This window comes from Acomys minous (genome assembly GCF_964271855.1).
Source record: "Acomys minous genome assembly, chromosome: 6".
Taxonomy (NCBI): domain Eukaryota; kingdom Metazoa; phylum Chordata; class Mammalia; order Rodentia; family Muridae; genus Acomys; species Acomys minous.
In genome coordinates this window covers 9,573,401-9,591,865 of record NC_140487.1, presented here as the reverse complement: position 1 = coordinate 9,591,865, position 18,465 = coordinate 9,573,401, and the positions used below count along the sequence as shown (strand labels likewise).

General features: G+C 38.5%; 1 long non-coding RNA gene across 1 annotated transcript in view; it reads right to left on the bottom strand.

Moving 5' to 3' along the window:
* LOC311599499 overlaps positions 1–18,465 on the bottom strand; it is a 93,079-nt gene that overhangs the window by 35,805 nt on the left and 38,809 nt on the right. Inside the window, exons 2-4 of the long non-coding RNA XR_014779917.1 lie at positions 6,637–6,781; positions 5,530–5,675; positions 2,190–2,271 (exon numbers count right to left, since the gene is read on the bottom strand). This is a non-coding gene — a long non-coding RNA (uncharacterized lncRNA). The remainder of the gene's footprint in view (positions 1–2,189; positions 2,272–5,529; positions 5,676–6,636; positions 6,782–18,465) is intronic.

Here is an 18,465-nt window from a genome sequence, read left to right as displayed (position 1 = left end):
GTTAACAATACATAATGGCAATGGACTCATATCCAGAATTTACAAATAATTGTAAGAATTAAATACCAAGGGAATAAAATGGCCAATAAACAGATGAAGCAATTGAACTGAATAAATACTTTTTAGTTTTTAAAGAAACACCACTGGCCAATAGCTAAAGTGTTCAAGATCCCGAAGCTATCAGGGAATGTAAACTACTTTAAGACATGCTCTCATCCCAGTCAGAATGATGGTCACCAATAAAGTGGACAGCAAATGCTGGAGAGGATATATAGAGACAGAACCTTTGCTTACTGTTGGTGGGATGCAGACACCGTGGAAATCAGTTTGGAGCGCTCTAAAAAAAGAAGTATCACGTGACCTTATTATTTCACCCCTGAGCTGCTCATATCCCGACAACTCCATATCCGACCACAAATATACTTGCACTCCTATGCTTATTATTGTTTTATTCACTCTAGAAAATAATTAGAATCAACCTAATTACATATCAACAGAGAATAGGTAATGAAAATTCACACACACACACACACACACACAGTATTCAGCTGTAAGAAAAATAAAATCACAAAATTTATAGAATATGAATGTATTTACATTAAGCAAGGTCACACTACTGCAGAAAGTAAAAAAATACGTTTTTCCTTATATGTGGAATCTAGAGAACAATATATGTAATGAATATATACTATATAATATATACTATAACATGTAATAATCATATAATGCAAAATGTATAATATATAATAAATACAATATGTAGAAAAGTAAACAAAGAAAGGCTAACTGTTAAGTGTGAGCAAGAACTAAATGTAAGCAGTGAATATGAGCTGTGGTAGAGCACACTAACCTAAGTGTTCTTTTCCGTCTACCTCTGTCATAGAGATCTTGGTAGTTAAGTCCATAAAACACATTTGATAGAGAAAATATAAAATCAAATGTGAATCTCTACAGCTTCCACTCTAAGTGGATACACTGAGCTTCTACAAAGTTGAGTTATAGAGTTTTGGGGCCTGGTTAACTTTGATATGATTTTTTTAAAAATTCAGTCAAGTCTAGTTCCCTGTTCTTTGTATGAGCAGAAAAAGGACATCTGTAAATCTTCATTCACGCCATATGAAGAATGCCATCTAATAATAAGTCACAGGGATTCTGTAACCAACAAGAAACATTATCTATGTGAACACTTTTTGTAATAAAGTTCAAAATTAAAAAAAAAATACTTAAAAGACCCATAACACACTCTAAGAGGAGCTTTAAGGCATTAGTTAGGTACGATATTAGGCAGAAACGTTCTAAGCTATTAAAAAGAAAAGTCTGTTAAGGGCCAATCACTGAAGACATGTATCACAATTTATATCTAATCAAACTAACCATATTCTGAGGTATTTCATCCCTCAGATGGAATTGAGGTACTTGGTACGGTGATGCACTGCCATTGTCAAGCAGACAAGGTGAAGACTGTACTCTGTATACAGAAGAGCTTACGTCATTTCCGTGTTAATGTCAGAGAACCAGGCAGGCTTCCCCACAGTGCAGTTATCCTCTAAGTGCTAGTACGGACAGTATTTGTTCTTCCTGAGTCACTATGAAAGGGTTTTAATAGAAACTTGATAGCATCTCATGAAAGATAAGTGAACTGAGCTCTTCTTCCATTTGTGCTGCTGAGGCTGAGTTCCAGGAGATTCAGTGTGAGCCCCTCAGGAAATAACTCAGACTACTCCCCAGTAATAGCTTGCTATGAAATTATTTTTTAATTTTTGATCAAAGTATAATCCGTCCTTTCTTACTGATTACAGGTAGAGATAGGAAATGAAGCTTCTTTGCCCTCTCTGAGCATTCCAACCCATCCCTCTCTCTAGTCCAGACACTGGCCTCTCTCTTGTTTAGTGGCTGCAGACTCTCTCCCATGTCACAACTCTACACACTTCTCTCCAGCAAAGGAGTCCTCTAATACTGCTGGCAGGCTTTGCTGCCCTCTCAGGCTTGATATGAGATGGGTACACAAACAAGATAACGCTGATCCTCTTGTTTTCAGATTTCTGTTCCAAATTCCTAGATTAGGGTTCATGTCCTAGATATCTATTCCTGGGAAGACAGAATACCTAAGAGTGACTTCTAAGACACACCCTACGGAGCTTTCAAAACCAATTAATGTTTTACCCCTGTCCTTAGACAACCAGACTTACCGTGATTATGGATAAGGGAATACAACAGTGCTCACCAACAGAAACTCTCAGTAAGTAGCCAACGTGACAATTATCTGCACAGCTAGGAGACATAAGCAGGACAGAGAAGTATAAAAAAAAAAGTCACATGTGCCTTGGAGACATAATGATTTCATGCATCATAAATAGCAATTGGCATTGCTCCATAGTCTATGCAGTTTTTCCAGCTAGTTATATTTGTATGATATACAACAAAATTCTTAGCACTATGAGTAAGAAAACACAACCTTCCTGTTTCCTATAGCATAATTATTGCACTTGTGTATATACATTACTATAAAGGGGATACTTGAAAACTCAAATAAAAGGAAATACAAATGCAAAGCCAGAGAAACAGAAAAAAAAATGAAATCTTAGTAATAAGATGTCTTTAATACCTCCCAACCACAAAGGTGTAGCCAAGGAGGAAAGATAGCTGGATCTGAAGCTAAGGAAGCCTCATCATATGACTATTGTCAACCAGGTCATGGCCTCTAACGCTCTGTGTCTATGATCGTTATGCTCTGTCTTTTGTTGTCAAACATAGTCTTCATGTTACTGTGGAACCAATGAGTTTAATTTGAGAAGTTTTAAATTATTTTGAGCACTCTCACTACAAACTGTACCTATAATGTACGATTTTGAGTCACTTCAGAATAAGACTATTTTCATATCTATATTTATTTATGGGTTAATTTACTGTTTGAGTTAGGGTCTTGCTACATAGCCCAAGCTGGTCTCTAATTCATGATCCTCATCTCTCAGTCTCCTGAATGTTGGAATTAAAGATGTGCATTACCTTCACACCTGTTCCCAGCTACATTTTTAAGGCTTGTCAAAGATATCATGTTATGGATGTTTATTGTGTCCCAGGAGGTATGTTGGGCAGAAAATAGTTAAAGTGAAAGCTTACCCAGGGGACCACATATCATTTGTACAAACCACATGTACTTCCTATAGCACATTTATGATAATAATCATAGGAAAAATTTCCCTCTGGTTAAATATGTGCTTTTGTGGCAACCTCGCTACCAAGCACATATATATGCAAAACCATCTCTTGGGAAGTCCCAGGAAATTGGTTATGATACCTGTGGTGGACAAGGAAATCTGCAGATATTCAAGTAACATATATAAAAACATTAGAGTATTTTCATGTATTCCCATGCACATCCTCACGTACAGTATTATCATCTTTAGATTATTTATAATGCCTAACACAATATAAATGCTACATAAATAATCATTATATATTGCTTAGGGAATAATAACAAATGTCTGTATAAGTGAAGTATAAACAATTTTTTGTACTTTTGATATGCTGGTAGAGATTGGCTGCATACATGGAATTTTTTAAAAATTTATTTAATTTTGGTTTTTTGAGACAAGGTTTCTCTGTGTAGTCTTGGCTGTCCTGGAGTCACTTTGTAGACTAGGTTGGCCTCGAACTCACAGCGATCCACCTGCCTCTGCCTTCCGAGTGCTGGGATTAAAGGCGTGAGCCACCACTGCCCGACCGCATACATGGAATTTAGAACAAAATAATCGGAAGTTTATTTCTAGGAGGAAAAGATGATTGACTTTAAGGGTGGTAAGGTCAATAAGAAATGGACTCGATGTGTTTTGTGTACTTTTTGTTTTGTTTTGGTGGAGTTTTGTCTGTTTTGACTTTTATTCGCATTTTGTTGTTTTTGTGAGAGAAAGAGAGACAGAGGGGGGGGATTTGGCAAAAAAGGAGACGAGGAATTTAAGAATAGTTGAGGATGGGGAAAGAATATGATCAACATATATATTCTATGAAAAATTATGTGGAAATCCAATAAAAATAAAAAGAGTAGTAAGGAAATCACAAGAAAGTTCACGTAAGTAGACATCTAAGGGGATTCATACACGAACCCAACTTCCACAGGACAAAATCAGCACAAGGACAACATCAACAATAAAGCATAACTTTTAACTTTTTACAACATGTTAGTTTCTAAATTAGGTACAGGTGTGGCTTAGTCTACTATGAACTGTGCTTTTGTGGTTCTAATTGTTGTAAAGTTGTGTTTGTTTGTTGCCTGTGGAGAGCAGACAGACAGACAGACAGACAGGCCATACTGAACTGTGGCTGGACGATGAGGTTAAAGAAGTCTTAACGAAAGAGCTGCTGCCTACGCTGAGGGAAATACAATCCTGTGGTGGTATACAAGAAGGCTCAGGCTTCATGTCTGAGAAAAAGCAGTACATTGCTCCATTCCAGGATTTCCAAACCCCTGAGCTGCTTGGCAATTTCCAAGTAGCTTGTTGTGACTGGTGCCTAAGAAGTATGAGGCTGCACTGGGATTAAGGCCAACAAGGCAGGGTTAGGATGAAATCAGAAGGCATTGTAAACCATCACACAAACTGCAGGATCTCCGAAGTGTCTTAAATAGTGACAAAACACACACAAGTATACTTCTAATTAAAGGAGTTATTTTAGAGGCTAGAGGCCTCAGAGGGTAAAGCAATGGTCATGTAAGCTTAAGGAGCTAAGTTCAAATGCTCAGAAGCCAAATAAAGCTAGGCATAAGTAAACCGTAGCACACACTTATCACCAAAGTACTCATAAAGCAAAATGGGAGGCAGAGGCAGGAGACATCCTGGCAGGTGAGGGCCAGCTGGCCTGGTACACATGTTGTGGGGTGGAGGTTTCAAGAAGCTTTGTGTCAAGCATAGTGGCAGGTGAGTACCATAACAAGAACTCTGACTTTCATACCACTCCAAACATGTGCAAATCTACTTTAACATATAGATGTGTACACACACACACACACACACACACACACACACCACCAAAGATACAAAACAAGAGTTATTTGCTAAGTTGTGGGAGTGAAGGGCTGAAAAGGGATAAGTGAGGGTTTGGAAGGAAAAGAGATAGTCTAGGGACCACCTGCAGCTGGGGCAGATTGGAAATGAGAAGAGAACAGGGCTTGAACTCAGGAAAAGAGACGGCAATGGAGAAGGAGGAATGCAAAACTGTGTTGATAAGATACAGTCTGTCAATTGGAATGATTCCATCTTGAGTTCCTCAACTAAACATTGATCAAAACCTTTTAAAAATCTTTTTAAAAATTCATTATAGTTTATTCAGACTACACCCAATTGTTATGCCCTCACTTGTATTTTCCTGTTCCCACCCTCCCTCCCTATTCCTCTCTCCTAGACCTCTGACAAAAGGGGACCTCCTCCCCCACCCCATGACCAAAGCCTATCATGTCTCATCCAGATAGCCTGCCTCTCATTCCTCTGTATTCCACCAGTCCTCACCAAGGAGAAGTGAACAAATTTGGGGCACCTGAGTTCATGTCAGCGGCAGTCTCCACTTTCCCCACAACCATGGAAAATGAGCTATCTGTTGGCTATATCTGTACTGGGGGTCTAGGTTTACTGCATGCATTGTCCTTGGTTGGTGCACAAACTCAGGGATACTGAAAAATTCTCCTGAATAAAATATTAGACACAGTAGAAACAAGAAAAATTAAACATTCTAGAATTGAATGAAAATGAATGCATCACATACCCAAACTTATGGTAAACTATGAAAGCAGTACAATGAGGAATGTTCTTACAACTAAGTGCCTACATTAAAAAAAATTAGAAATATTTTGTACTAGAAACTCAACAGCACACATGAAAGGTCTAGAGGGAAAAGAAGTAAGTATACCCAAGAGGAATAGGTGGCAAAAAATAAGCAAACTGAGGAAAGAGATCAATAAAATAGAAAGAAAACAATAAAAAGAATCAATGAAACAAAGAGTTGGATTTTTGATAAAACCAAAAAATTAGACAAACTAACTAAATTATCTAAACTAATTAAAGAAAAAAGTGAATATCCAAATTAAAAATATGAAGAATAAAAACAGGTACATAGAACTGACACTGAAGAAATCCAGAGAATCATAAGGGCATACTTTAAAATCTTGTACTCTCTTAAATTGGAAAAATCTAGTAGGAATGAAAATTTGCATATAGATGCAAAATAAGTATAGTTTTAGATACATTTGTATAGGATTCAAATTTAAGGTTATTTTTCACACACATTATATATAGTTCTACTCTAATTTGTGATATTGTAAACATACAACTCAATTATAATAGAAGGCTTACTTCCAATACTTGCAAAGTAGTACTGCAGGCTGTTTAGGATAAGTAAATTATACAAGTTAATGGTTAGTTGATCCAATCATGGTCATATCAATTAGCAGTCTATTTTATCACAAGAATATACATCCTATGCATAACAGACAGATATGATTCTATAGAAAGATAAAGTAAAATAGTTTATATATAAAGTCTTCAAAAAACTCAGAGATATACAAAATATGACATTTAAAGATGTTTTTATTATTTTAAAGATTCAATGACAACAAGACAGGTTAACTCCTGGCAACACCCAGCCTACCTCAAAGAAGATGATGAGTATCAAAGAACTTCCTTATGGAGATAATTTCAAATGTGGCAAACCAATCACTGGGCAAAATGTACTCGTTTCTTCCATAGACGGAATTACACCTAAAAATGGGCAAGCTTGGATGGCAGGCCAAACTCTGCCAAGACAGAGTAAGCAAGTACTTAGTAGGTCTTGACTTACAAATATGTCTGTCAGATATATTGCGCCAGAAGGCTGAAGATGATGCTCCAACATTAAAGAGAGTTTTGGGTGACTGTTCAGGCAGCAAATTGTCTCTGCTATCTTCTCATTTGAGAATCTGCTAACCAGAAGTTCCTGTGTAGTTAGGTAATTAATTTTATTCCTTCTCAAGTCTCTAATGGGATTGAAAACCAGATAGTTTAGTTTTACAATTAATCTTAGTTGTTTAGGGGTTAAGATGTTTTCTGGTCTAGATAGATGTTTTAAGTTGCTAAAGATGAGATATGATAGACACAGACTTACATTCAGAATTTTAGATGCACCAAGATAGGAAAAATATTTTCTTCAAGATTGCCAAATACAAATAGCTAAAACATTGTGAATGTAACATTTATATAATCCTGATTATTTCATGGTTCTTCTTGGTGTAGGTAGTTTATTGTATATATGTGTAATAATATCAATGTTTACGTAAAAAAGAAAAATTTCTCCATAGATAACAGTTACCAAAGATAAATCAAGATCAGACAAACAATTTAAATAGGCCCATAACCCCTAATAAAATAAAAGCAGTCATTAAAATTCTCCCAAACAACAACAAAAGCTTAAGCCCAGACAGCTTTAGCAGAGTCTACCAGACATTCAAAGAAGAGCTAACACCAACATTTCTTAATTATTCCATTAAGAACTGAAGGAATATTGCCAACTTCATTTTCTGAGACCACAGTTACTCTGATACTAAAACCACATAAAGACCCAACCACAAAAGAGACTTACAGATCAGTTTCCCTTATGAACATTGATGTGTAAATACTCAAAAAAAAAAAAATACTTGCAAACTCAATCCAAGAACACATCAAAAAGATCATCTACCATGATTGAGTAGGATTTATTCTAGAAATGCAGGGATGGTTCAATATATAAAAATAACTAATGTAATCTACCATATAAACAAAATGAAAGAAAAAAATCACATAATCATCTCATTAGATACAGAAACGGCCTTTGACAAAATCTAACACCCTTTCAAGATAAAAATCCTGGAGAGGTTAGGAATACAAGGAACAAACCTAAACATAACAAAATCAATATACAGAAAGTCTATATCCAATATCAAATTACCCTATGAGCATATAGAGGGGGAGGTAATCCCCCTCAGGAACAGTCATAGGGGAGGGGAATAAAGGGAAATTGGGAGGGAGGGAAGAATGGGAGGATACAAGGGATGGGATAACCATTGAGATGTAACAAGAATAAATTAATAAAGGAGGAAAAAAAAACTGGAGAGAAAGTCAAAGCAATTAATTCCTCTAAAATCAGGAACAGACGATGTTGTCAACTCTCTCCACACCTATTCAATATAATACTTGATGTCTTAGGTAGAGCAATAAGATAGGTGAAGGAGATCAGGAGGATGCAAATTGGAAAAAAGAATTCAAAGTATCATTATTTGCAGATGATATGATAGTATACATAAGCAACCCTAAAACTCCACCAGGGACATTCCATAGCTTATAAACAGTCTTTGAAGTGGCTAGATACAAGATTAACTCAAAAATCAGTGTCAGTGTCCCTTCTATATAAAAATGACAAATGGACTAAGAAAGAAATTAGGGAAACAACACCTTTGACAATACCCTAAAATAATGTAAACTATCTTGGGGTACCTCTCAAGCAAACATGAAGTATTTGAAGGAAGAAATGGAAAAAGCTATCAGAAGACGGAAAGACCTCCCATGCTTACGGATAGGTAGGATTAACCTAATAAAAGTGGCCATCTTACCAAAAGCAATCTACAGATTCGGTACAATTCCCATCCAACTCCCAACACAAATTCTTTTTTTTTTTTTTTTTCCATTTTTTAATTTTTTTTTATTTTTTTTTCCTTTTTTTTTAATTAATTTATTCATATTACATCTTGATTGTTAGCCCTTCCCCTGTTTCCTCCCATTCCTCCCTCCCTCCCACTTCCCCCCTTCTCCCCTCCCCTATGTCTGTGATTGAGGGAGACTTCTTCCCCCTATGTATGCTCTAAGATTATTGAGTCTCTTCTTGGTAACTTGCTATCCTTCTTCTGAGTGCCACCAGGCCTCCCCATCCAGGGGACATGGTCAGAAAAGGGGCACCAGAGTTCACGTGAGAATCAGATCTCACTCTCCACTCAACAGTGGAGAATATCGCCAACACAAATTCTTTACAGAACTTTCCAAAACAAGTCTCAACTTCATATGGGAAAAAAAAGATAGCTAGAACAATCCTGAACAATAAAAGAAATGCCTCAGGGAGGTATTGCCATTCCTGATTTCAAGTTGTATTACAGAGCTATGGTAATAAAAACTGCATGGTATTGGCATAAAACAGATATGCTTATCACATGATAAGCACAATGAAACTGAATTGAAGACCCAAACATAAATTCACATGCCTATGGACTTCTTAGTTTTGAAATACACAGTGGAAAAAAGAAAGCATTTTCAACAAATGATGCTAACTAAACTGGATGTTGGTATACACAACAATGCAAATAGAAATATTTATTACCCTGCACAAAACTGAAGTCCAAATTAACCAAAGACTTTAACATAAAACCAGACACACTGAACCTGATGGGAGAGAAAGCGGGCATAGTCTTGAATGCATTGGCAACATTCTGAACAGAACATTGATAGTACAGGCACTAAGAATAACAATTAAATGATACAAAATGGGATAGGATTTTTACCAACTCCACCTAAAATACATAAAAATTAAATAAACCTCCAGAAAGTAGATATCAAACAACCAAATAATTCAATTTTAAAAACAGGTTACAGATCTAAACAGAGACTTCTCAATAGAGGAATCTCAAATGGCTGAGAAACACTTAAAGCAATGCTCACCATCCTTAGCCACCATGAAAATGCAAATCAAAACTATTTTGAGATTCCATGTTACACCTGTCAGAATGGCCACGATCAATAGCACAAGTAACAGCTCATGTTGGCAACACTGTGGAGCAAAAAGAATATATCAACCAATTGCTGGTGGTAGTGCAAACTTGTACAACTACTATGGAAATCAATACAGCAGTTTCTCAGGAAATTAGGAGTTGATCTACCTCAAGACCCAACTATATATACCACTCTTGGGCACATGCCCAAAGGATGTTCCATTCTGCCACAAGGACACTTGCTCAACTATGTTCATTGTGGCTTTATTTATAATAGCCAAAAACTGGAAACAATCTAGATGTCCCTCAAGAGAAGAATGGATAAACAAAATGTGGTACATTTACACAACTGTGTATTACTCAGCTGTTAAAATATGACATTATGAAATCTGTAAGCAAATAGATGGACCTAGGAAAAATCATTCTGAGTGAAGTAACCAAGACCCAGAAAGATAAATACTGTGTACAATCACTTACAAGTAGATACTAGCCATTAAGTAAATGATAAGCAAACTATAACCCATAGTTCTAGAAATGCTAGATAAAAAGAAGTGGTCTGGGGGGATATTTGGGTCTCTTGGGGAAGTGGAAGTAGCATAGATTTTGCAGGTGGCCTGGGTGCAGCTGGGGTGGGAGTGGGAAAGATCAGGTGGAGCTGTGAGATAGAATGAAAGGAGAAAGCTCCATGAGAGTTGGAGTTGGGTAGCTGGTTGGAAACCTAGTGCAGTAAAAACATTCTGGGATATATGAGTGTCGTGTCCCAGCCCACAGGAACAATCGAATCAGGGTTCACCTGAAAGAGGGCGTGGGGATTGAAAGTAGGATACAGAGACACGAGAAATAACAAATCAAGTCAGGAAATTTCTGATCAAGACTCTCTTTAATGCAGACGAGTAAGACTTTATATAGTAAGGTCAATAGGATCTATTCTGATCCCTCTCTCCCTAGTTCCCAAGGCAAGAAGAACACAATAGCCTGAATAGCTCTCCTAGGGGAGGGGAATAGGGTGAAAGCGGGAGGGAGGGAGGAATGGGAGGATACAAGTGATGGAATAACAATTGAGTTGTAATCTGAACAAATTAATTAAATTTTTTAAAAAAGAAAAAAAAAAGAACTTCCTATTACGAGTGGCTCTTGAAAGGATTTCCTTAACCCTCCAGGTGTTTCTCAGTAAGGACTTCCCTACTTATTTCAAAGGTAAATAGTCCAAGGATGGCCTGGAACACAAAGACCTCCTCTGGCCGAACTCAGCATCTGGAAGGTCACAGCGTGCAGCTTAAGCACGGGATTTCTGACGGCTTCCCACATATGAGAGTGATACTGAGTCTGAACTGGCCATTTATTGTAGCCAGGCAAGGCTTCCATTGATGGGAATAGGCTGCATTTGGTTGAGTTGTTGGTAAAGGGTATCCCCTGGAGATCCCCCCAAAAAACCCAGGTTAATTCTAGGACAGAGGGTTGTTCTCCAAAGACTGACAGCAGGGCTCCTTTCTTGAGGACATCCACACAGCCCACTGAACGTAGAGATGTTGAGCTGCAAGGAACAGTTCTAGTCTCTCTTTTGTGTGGAAAGGTACTCTGAAGGCTACTTAAAAAGAAATATGGACACCACCCCATACACTAAACCTTTGATCAATCTTCCCTGCCTGCAAGATGTGCTAGGTAAATGGTGGCCAAGCAATGTCTGATTAAACTTGAGGCATCCCAAGCCCAACACTCCTTAGATAACTAGGAAGTAGAGACTTAGGATAGCCCAGAGACTTAGGATAGAACTAAACACAGCTGGTTAAAAAACAAAAGCAAAACCAAGGAAAAGAGAAGTGATTCCTAATGATATTCTGCTTTACTCATAGATCAGTGCCTTGTACAGTGCTCAAAGAGTCCTCCTCTAGCAGCAGATGGGAGTGGGTACAGAGACGCACAGCCGGACAGTATGGAGAAAGAGTCTCAATTGTTTCTTTCTGCGATCCTGCTGAAGAGGGAGTGGAAAGATTTTAAGTTGGGGCTAAGGGTGGAGAACACCAGGAGAACATGGCCCACTGAATCCACTAATCAGGGCTCACATGGGCTCACAGAGACTCAAGTGGCCAGCACAGGAGCCTGCATGGGTCTGCACCAGGTCCTCTGTGTATGTTCACAGAGACTCAAGTGGCCAGCACAGGACCCTGCATGGGTCTGCACCAGGTCCTCTGTGTATGTTCACAGAGACTACAGTGGCCAGCACAGGAGCCTGCATGGGTCTGCACCGGGTCCTCTGTGTACGTGCTATGGCTGTTAGTTTGGTGGTTGTGGGACTCCTAACTGTGGGAATAGGTGTGTCTGTGACTCTCTTGCCTGCTCTTTTCCTCTTGTGTTGTCCAGCTTTGGTGTGAGGACTTTTGCTTTTATTATTGTATTTTGTTTTGTTGTGTTCAGCTGTTGGATTTTTTAAAGACCTTTTTCTGATGGGAGATGGGGGGGAGTAGATCTGAGGGAGAGGAGAATGGGGAAGAGCTGGAAGAAGTGGAGGGAGGGAAACTGTGGTCAGGATCTATTGTATCTGAGAATAATGCATTTCAATGAAGAAAAAGAAAAAAGAATGAATATCCAAATAAATAAGCAAGGCCCAAAATCATTTCAGGTGAAAGATATCAATACATGCAACTTATATTGAATACTTCAAAATTTTCTGTATAGAAAGATTTGCTGATAGGGGTAATATACTAAAAGCTAACTTGAAAATATGAACAAATGATTAAACATAGTTATTCTATTCTCTATTCTATTCTATTCTATGTTTTCTTTAAGTCTGAAGTCATGGAAAAAACTGTTTGAGTAAAAAGTTCTTGTGCAATTTTTAAAGCCCTTAGAGAAATATAAACAACACGGTACCTTTATTCTTTCTAAGCAGAATAAATAGTCACTAACATTGTCACACATACTTTCCTTTTTTGAAGCAAAAATTTGCTGTGATAATGAGCAGAAAAATTGTGTACATCTGAATAAAGGAAAGAGCAGAAGTGATGCAGACTAAAGTAAGTTTAATCATCCCTTAAATTAGGAAATAATGCTTGGAGTATGCTGTTTCCCAGGGATAGCATTATGTCTGTCTGGGCTTTGTCTTTTCTGAAGGCTTCTTGCAATTCAGCTAGAGCCATAAGTTAAGGTGTACTGTATGATTTTGTTAGCTATAAAATGTCCAAGATCTTAAATTGTTATTTTAGCTTCTATAGAAAAGCAAGACCCATCAGGGCTTTTCAAATATCAGCTGGCCAAACAGGTCATAAAGAACCACTTGATTTGTCTTGTTTTTATTTGGCTTAAGTTGCCATTTGAAGAGCTCTGTGACAAGCTACTCAAAATTCTTTCAAGATTCTCATCTCAGAGCAGTAGATAGTCTATATGAGTCAGTGTTGCTGAAACATGTGACACTGGAGACTAACGGCAGCAATAGAATTATAACCCTGGTCTGCAATGATCTTACCCTGTTTGTCTAGCAGCCATCCTTTCAAAAATAAACAAAAATCACTGCCAGAGGCTGTGTTTAGCTTCCCATGGAAGGTTAGAGACCTGAGCTGAATTGCAACTTGAGGTAGATACAGGAGAGACACAGTACACTATAATGGCCTTTCCTCACATTTACTCTTCTTCAGGTATCTGAAAAAAAGATACGGGCTGTTTGTAGGCATCTCAAACCCTAATGAAGAGGAGGGAGAGGCGGGTGGGTTCCCAGGAGTTTTCTGGCTAGCCAATGTGTGAGTACTGGGTTCAGTGAGACTTTGTCTCAAAATGTAAAATGAGAGTGAACGGGAAAGACACCCAATGTCAGCCTCTGGCTCCAGCACCCACATATTTGCCACACACACACATGCTCATATATACATGCAATAAAAATAACAAATACACGAAGTCTTGGAGCAGAATTTTCTCATGCCATGAGAAAGAACATGATTCCGGAGTTAGGGCTGCAGCCCTGCTCATCACACAAAGGAACCTGGTTGAGGTCTCAGGAGCTGGTCAGGTTGTCTCAGCCATATCCACCTCTGTCGCTCATTTCTCATATGGATTCTACATTTACATTTCCCTGTTTTCCCCCACTTTTCATTATTCCTCATTCCTATTTAAACTGTCCAAGAAAGATGATTTAGTTACCTTTGCAACACTGCACTAGAGAGGCTGCTGCCATTTATGCTGTTACCCCTTTGGAATTTCAAGAAGCTTCCCACCCTTCTCAATACCTTTTCAGTCCTTTTTTGTAGATAGAGAACAAATCTTGAGCCCCATAGTAATAACCTCTCTTCCTTCAATCCAAAAGAAAAAAAAAAAAAGGATTACTGTTTTCATTTTGAATGACTTCTACTTGTACCACTTCACATCCCAAGAAGGTAAATTTATTTTAAAATAACTGTTATGTCCTTGTATGGGAAAAGAAAAGCAGTATGATGCCACCATTCAGTTCTGTCCTTCCTACCTTTTACTGGGGGAAAACATGGTAAGTTGGAATAGAAGACATCTAGCCAATAGTAAGGAAGACAACTATTCAGAAACTGAAAGAAGTGATGAATTGTTTTTAACTATAGACAAATGGCTATAGTAATAAATTAATATAACCAACCATCCAGAGCAAAGGTGACTGCATACTTCTGTGGCAAGGCAGACTGTGGCAGCAAGGACACACATAGCCCTTGGTCTCATCTCCGTGAATACATACATACATATATATATACATATATACATATATATATACATATATACATATATATATATTCTCAAGAATTTTATGATATCATGGAAAAATTAAAGGATATTTCAGGGTGTTGTTGCTCAGTGGGTAAAGCACTTACAATGCAAGTGTGAGAGCCTAAATCAGAATCCCTAGAACCTATGTACAGCCAACAGATGTTATAGATACTTGCGATTAGCCTATGGGTTCCATACACATGCCATACCATGTACAAGCTTGTGCACTTATGCACATGCATGTGTGTGAGCATACATACACACACATTAATTTTATAAAACTTACAAAAAGAACAATTCAGTAAAATGACAACTATGCTATTTGTTTGTGGGTTTTATCAAGATTTCTTTATGTGTAAGTATGTGGACATAAAGAGAAAGTGACCATAGATATTCTGGCCTAGAATGAGAATAATAGGTTGGTCTGGGAGTTGAATTTGGGTCCCCAGGAGGAGAAGTACATGCTCTCAACATCTGAACCATCTCGCCAGCCCCTAAGTATTTTATTGAGATGTTAGGCTGCACATAAGCATTATTTATTTCCAGGCAATAGTATTTTTTATGATTTTTCAAAAACTTCCATTTTCATATTATAACAAATTTTAATGTTGTAATTATTAAACTAAAATTAAAAAAATAAATTTATTTCCTTTTGAATTGAGAACCAAGCCTTGACTTCTTTAAAGCATCATTTATGTTAAATGTTATATTAGAGTTAAAAGTTATATTAGAAACATTTCTTAGTACAAATTGTACATATGACTCTTAATACAAAATTATTTAAATGAGGTAAGAATGAAGTTAATTTTTAATACTTTGTAATGTTTAGCTTCTAAAAACATTGAATGTATGTGAAATCCCCTACCAAAGTCAGCTTTCTGTGTTGCAAGTTGAGTTGCTATGGTTACATCACTTTATACTTGGAGCTAAAATGTCTATATTATAGGTTTAAACATTTACATTATTTCATACTCATTGCACTTGAAAAAAGTGGTTTTGATTACCTGTATGAGACCCAAAGGAGCCTTGCATCGCTCTCTTAACAGACAGACCACCAATCAAATTCTCTGAAAATAAATTCTTACTGTCTGAATCCAGACAGGCCTCAGCCTCCCCCATCCTCTCCCACCAGCCATCTGGACCTCCCAGCTGCCATGGGGGTAGCAGGGCAGCAGGAGAGAGAGAGAGCACAGGAGAAAGAGATAGAGTAAGAGTGAGAACAAGAGGGAAGGGGAGACCACACCAGCTCATGAAGGCTACAAACACCAGTCACAGGATCCAGAGAGAAGAGAACCTCCCATCATGATTTTTCCTCTAATGTACCACTGACATGACTGCAATTTGATGTTTAATGTATAAATAGACTAATAAAGCATAATGAATATTATTTGGGTAGACAAAAAAATAAGACATTTTAGAGTTCAAATAAATAAGGGAACTTACTTAGATTACATTTCAGAGCATCATTTTGGCAAATCACTTATAGCAACTAAGATTAGTGTGCTCCACAATGATTCTCTTTGTCAGCTCTGAAAATACGAATATAGTATCGCTGCTATCTAACGTTACTCACTTTTGGCTCCTTTTTCTCAAGAGACTTTCATTTCCTTAATATTTTCCGGTATTTAAGCACTAAACCTGTATCCAAGTGTTGTTTACAGTATATGACTAATACATATTATTAAAGCTTTTTTAAAGATTTATTTATTATAATGTATACAATGCTCTGCCTGCATGTACTCCTGGGGCCAGAAGAGGGCGTGATAACACATTAATGATGGTTGTGACCCACCATGTGGTTGGTGGGAACTGAACTCAGGACTTCTGGAAGAGCACTCAGTGCTCTTAACCGCTGAGCCATCTCTCCAGAACTTAATCTCTTTTTAGAGAGATTTGTTTTGTTTTCTTTGGGAAGGGAATATGTCCTCATCGGTGCACGTGCCCACAGACAGCAGGAATGGAATCAGACCTGGTGGGGTGAAGTTACAGCACCTGTGAGCCGTCCACCTGGGCGCTAGGCACTGAAGCCACGTTCTGTAGAAGAGCAGCAGGGGCTCTTTCTCCAGTTCCCTCCGATTATTAAATGTCAACAAGTTTCCTTCACACTATGTTCTGTGGCCTTGTGACAGCAGAGGTCATAAGTGGTTTCGTAGAAGCTTCCTCCAAGATTGAAACCTTCCATTTTAGAGGGAAACTTGTTAAGCATCTGACACAAAGGTCAAACAATAGACTATTTTAAGATAGTATCTTTACAGAACATTGAAACAACAGGCTATTATAAGGGGAAGGGAAATATTTCATCCTGAATGGGTGGGGGAGCCCCTTAAGTTAGGGCATAAACAAATAGAAGCAGCTTCAGGATGTTCCCCAAATTGACCAGGTTCACCAGTCCTCTCCCTCATAAGAGTACACAAGCAGTAAAGACAGCCCACTGAAAGATCTCAGATAAGCCCCATGCCTTGGAAGAAGAGACAAATCCAGCAGCCTAAGGAAGTGCAGACCAGAAGTTGCCCAGAAGAAGCTCAGATCATGGGAGCAACTGGGAAAGGACATACTACAATCTGCTGATCCGCCTGCAGGCTGTGCAATGTGCGCCAGGTTTCTGCCTTTGTGGGCTGTCATCCATGCTTGGGTGTGCTTTTGTTGGTGTACCTGTCTTTGAGCCATTTCTGCTTCATCAAGTAGTAATTCTTCTCCCATCTATAAATGACCCTCCTGCAACACACTTATTCAACAAAGCCGACTTTGGTGATATCTTTACTTTGCTCCATCATCAGTTCCCTCTATGAGTGAATACACATTTGTTCACTCTCCCCAGAAACAGGGCTCACAGCCCTACTTCATTTATTATTTTACCTCCCATCAAGAGTACTTATGAAACTTACAGGAACGAGACAGGTATAGTATCACACTTATGATCATAACTGTTTTTATACACTTTAAATCCCAACCACAGGTCCCTTCCTCCTCTCCTCCTGAGTGCACTCTCCCTCTCTCCTCCCTACCCCACTCCCCTGCTCCTCTTTACCTCTCCCACCCCGTCCCCTCTCTTCATCTCTTTTTGCTGTCTATTCTATTTCCCTTTCTGAATGAGATTCAAGCATCCTCTTGTGGGCCCTCCTTTATGCTTAGCTTCTTGGGATCTGTGAATTATATGGGATACAATCTGCTTATAAATATGAGGTTAATATCTGCTTGTAAGTGAGTACATACCATATGTGTCTTTCTGTGTCCGGGTTACCTCACTCAGCAAAGTGGAGAAGAGCCTTGTACTCACTGGCACAGGAGACAACTTCCTGAACAGAATACCAACAGCTCAGGCTCCAATATCAACAAATAATAAATGAGACCTCATGGAACTGAAAAGCTTCTGTAAGGCGAAGGGCACTGTCAATAGAACAAAAAGGCAGTGCACAGATTGAGAAAAGATCTTTACCAACCCTACATCTGACAAAGGGATAATATCCCAAATATATTGCTGCTCCTGCAGACCAGCTCTGGGAACAGAGAAGGGAAGAGAAGAGGAGAGAAGAGAAGAGGGAGAAGGAGAGGGAGAGGGAGAGGAGAGGAGAGGAGAGGAGAGGAGAAGAGAGGAGAGGAGAGGAGAGGAGAGGAGAGGAGAGGAGAGGAGAGGAGAGGAGAGGAGAGGAGAGGAGAAGAGAAGAGAAGAGAAGAGAAGAGAAGAGAAGAGAAGAGAAGGGAGGAGAAGAGAGGACAGGAGAGGTGGGTCCGCGATAGGGAGAATTAAGCAGGCAGTAAACAGCTGGCTAAGGGAAAGCAACCATTGGGGAATAGCTAGTTATAGTAACTAGCTGTTGAGGAGAGTTTGAGGAACAGAGGAAAGAGAAATACTCGGAGATCCAGGCGTATGCAGTGTAAGCTGAAGGTCTTAATGCCCAGAAGAGCTTTATTTTCTGTCTTGCTCACGTGCTTCCTGTCTGTCTGCCTCTGTCTCGCTTGCTGTGTGTTGTTACTAGCTCTCTCTTCCTCTT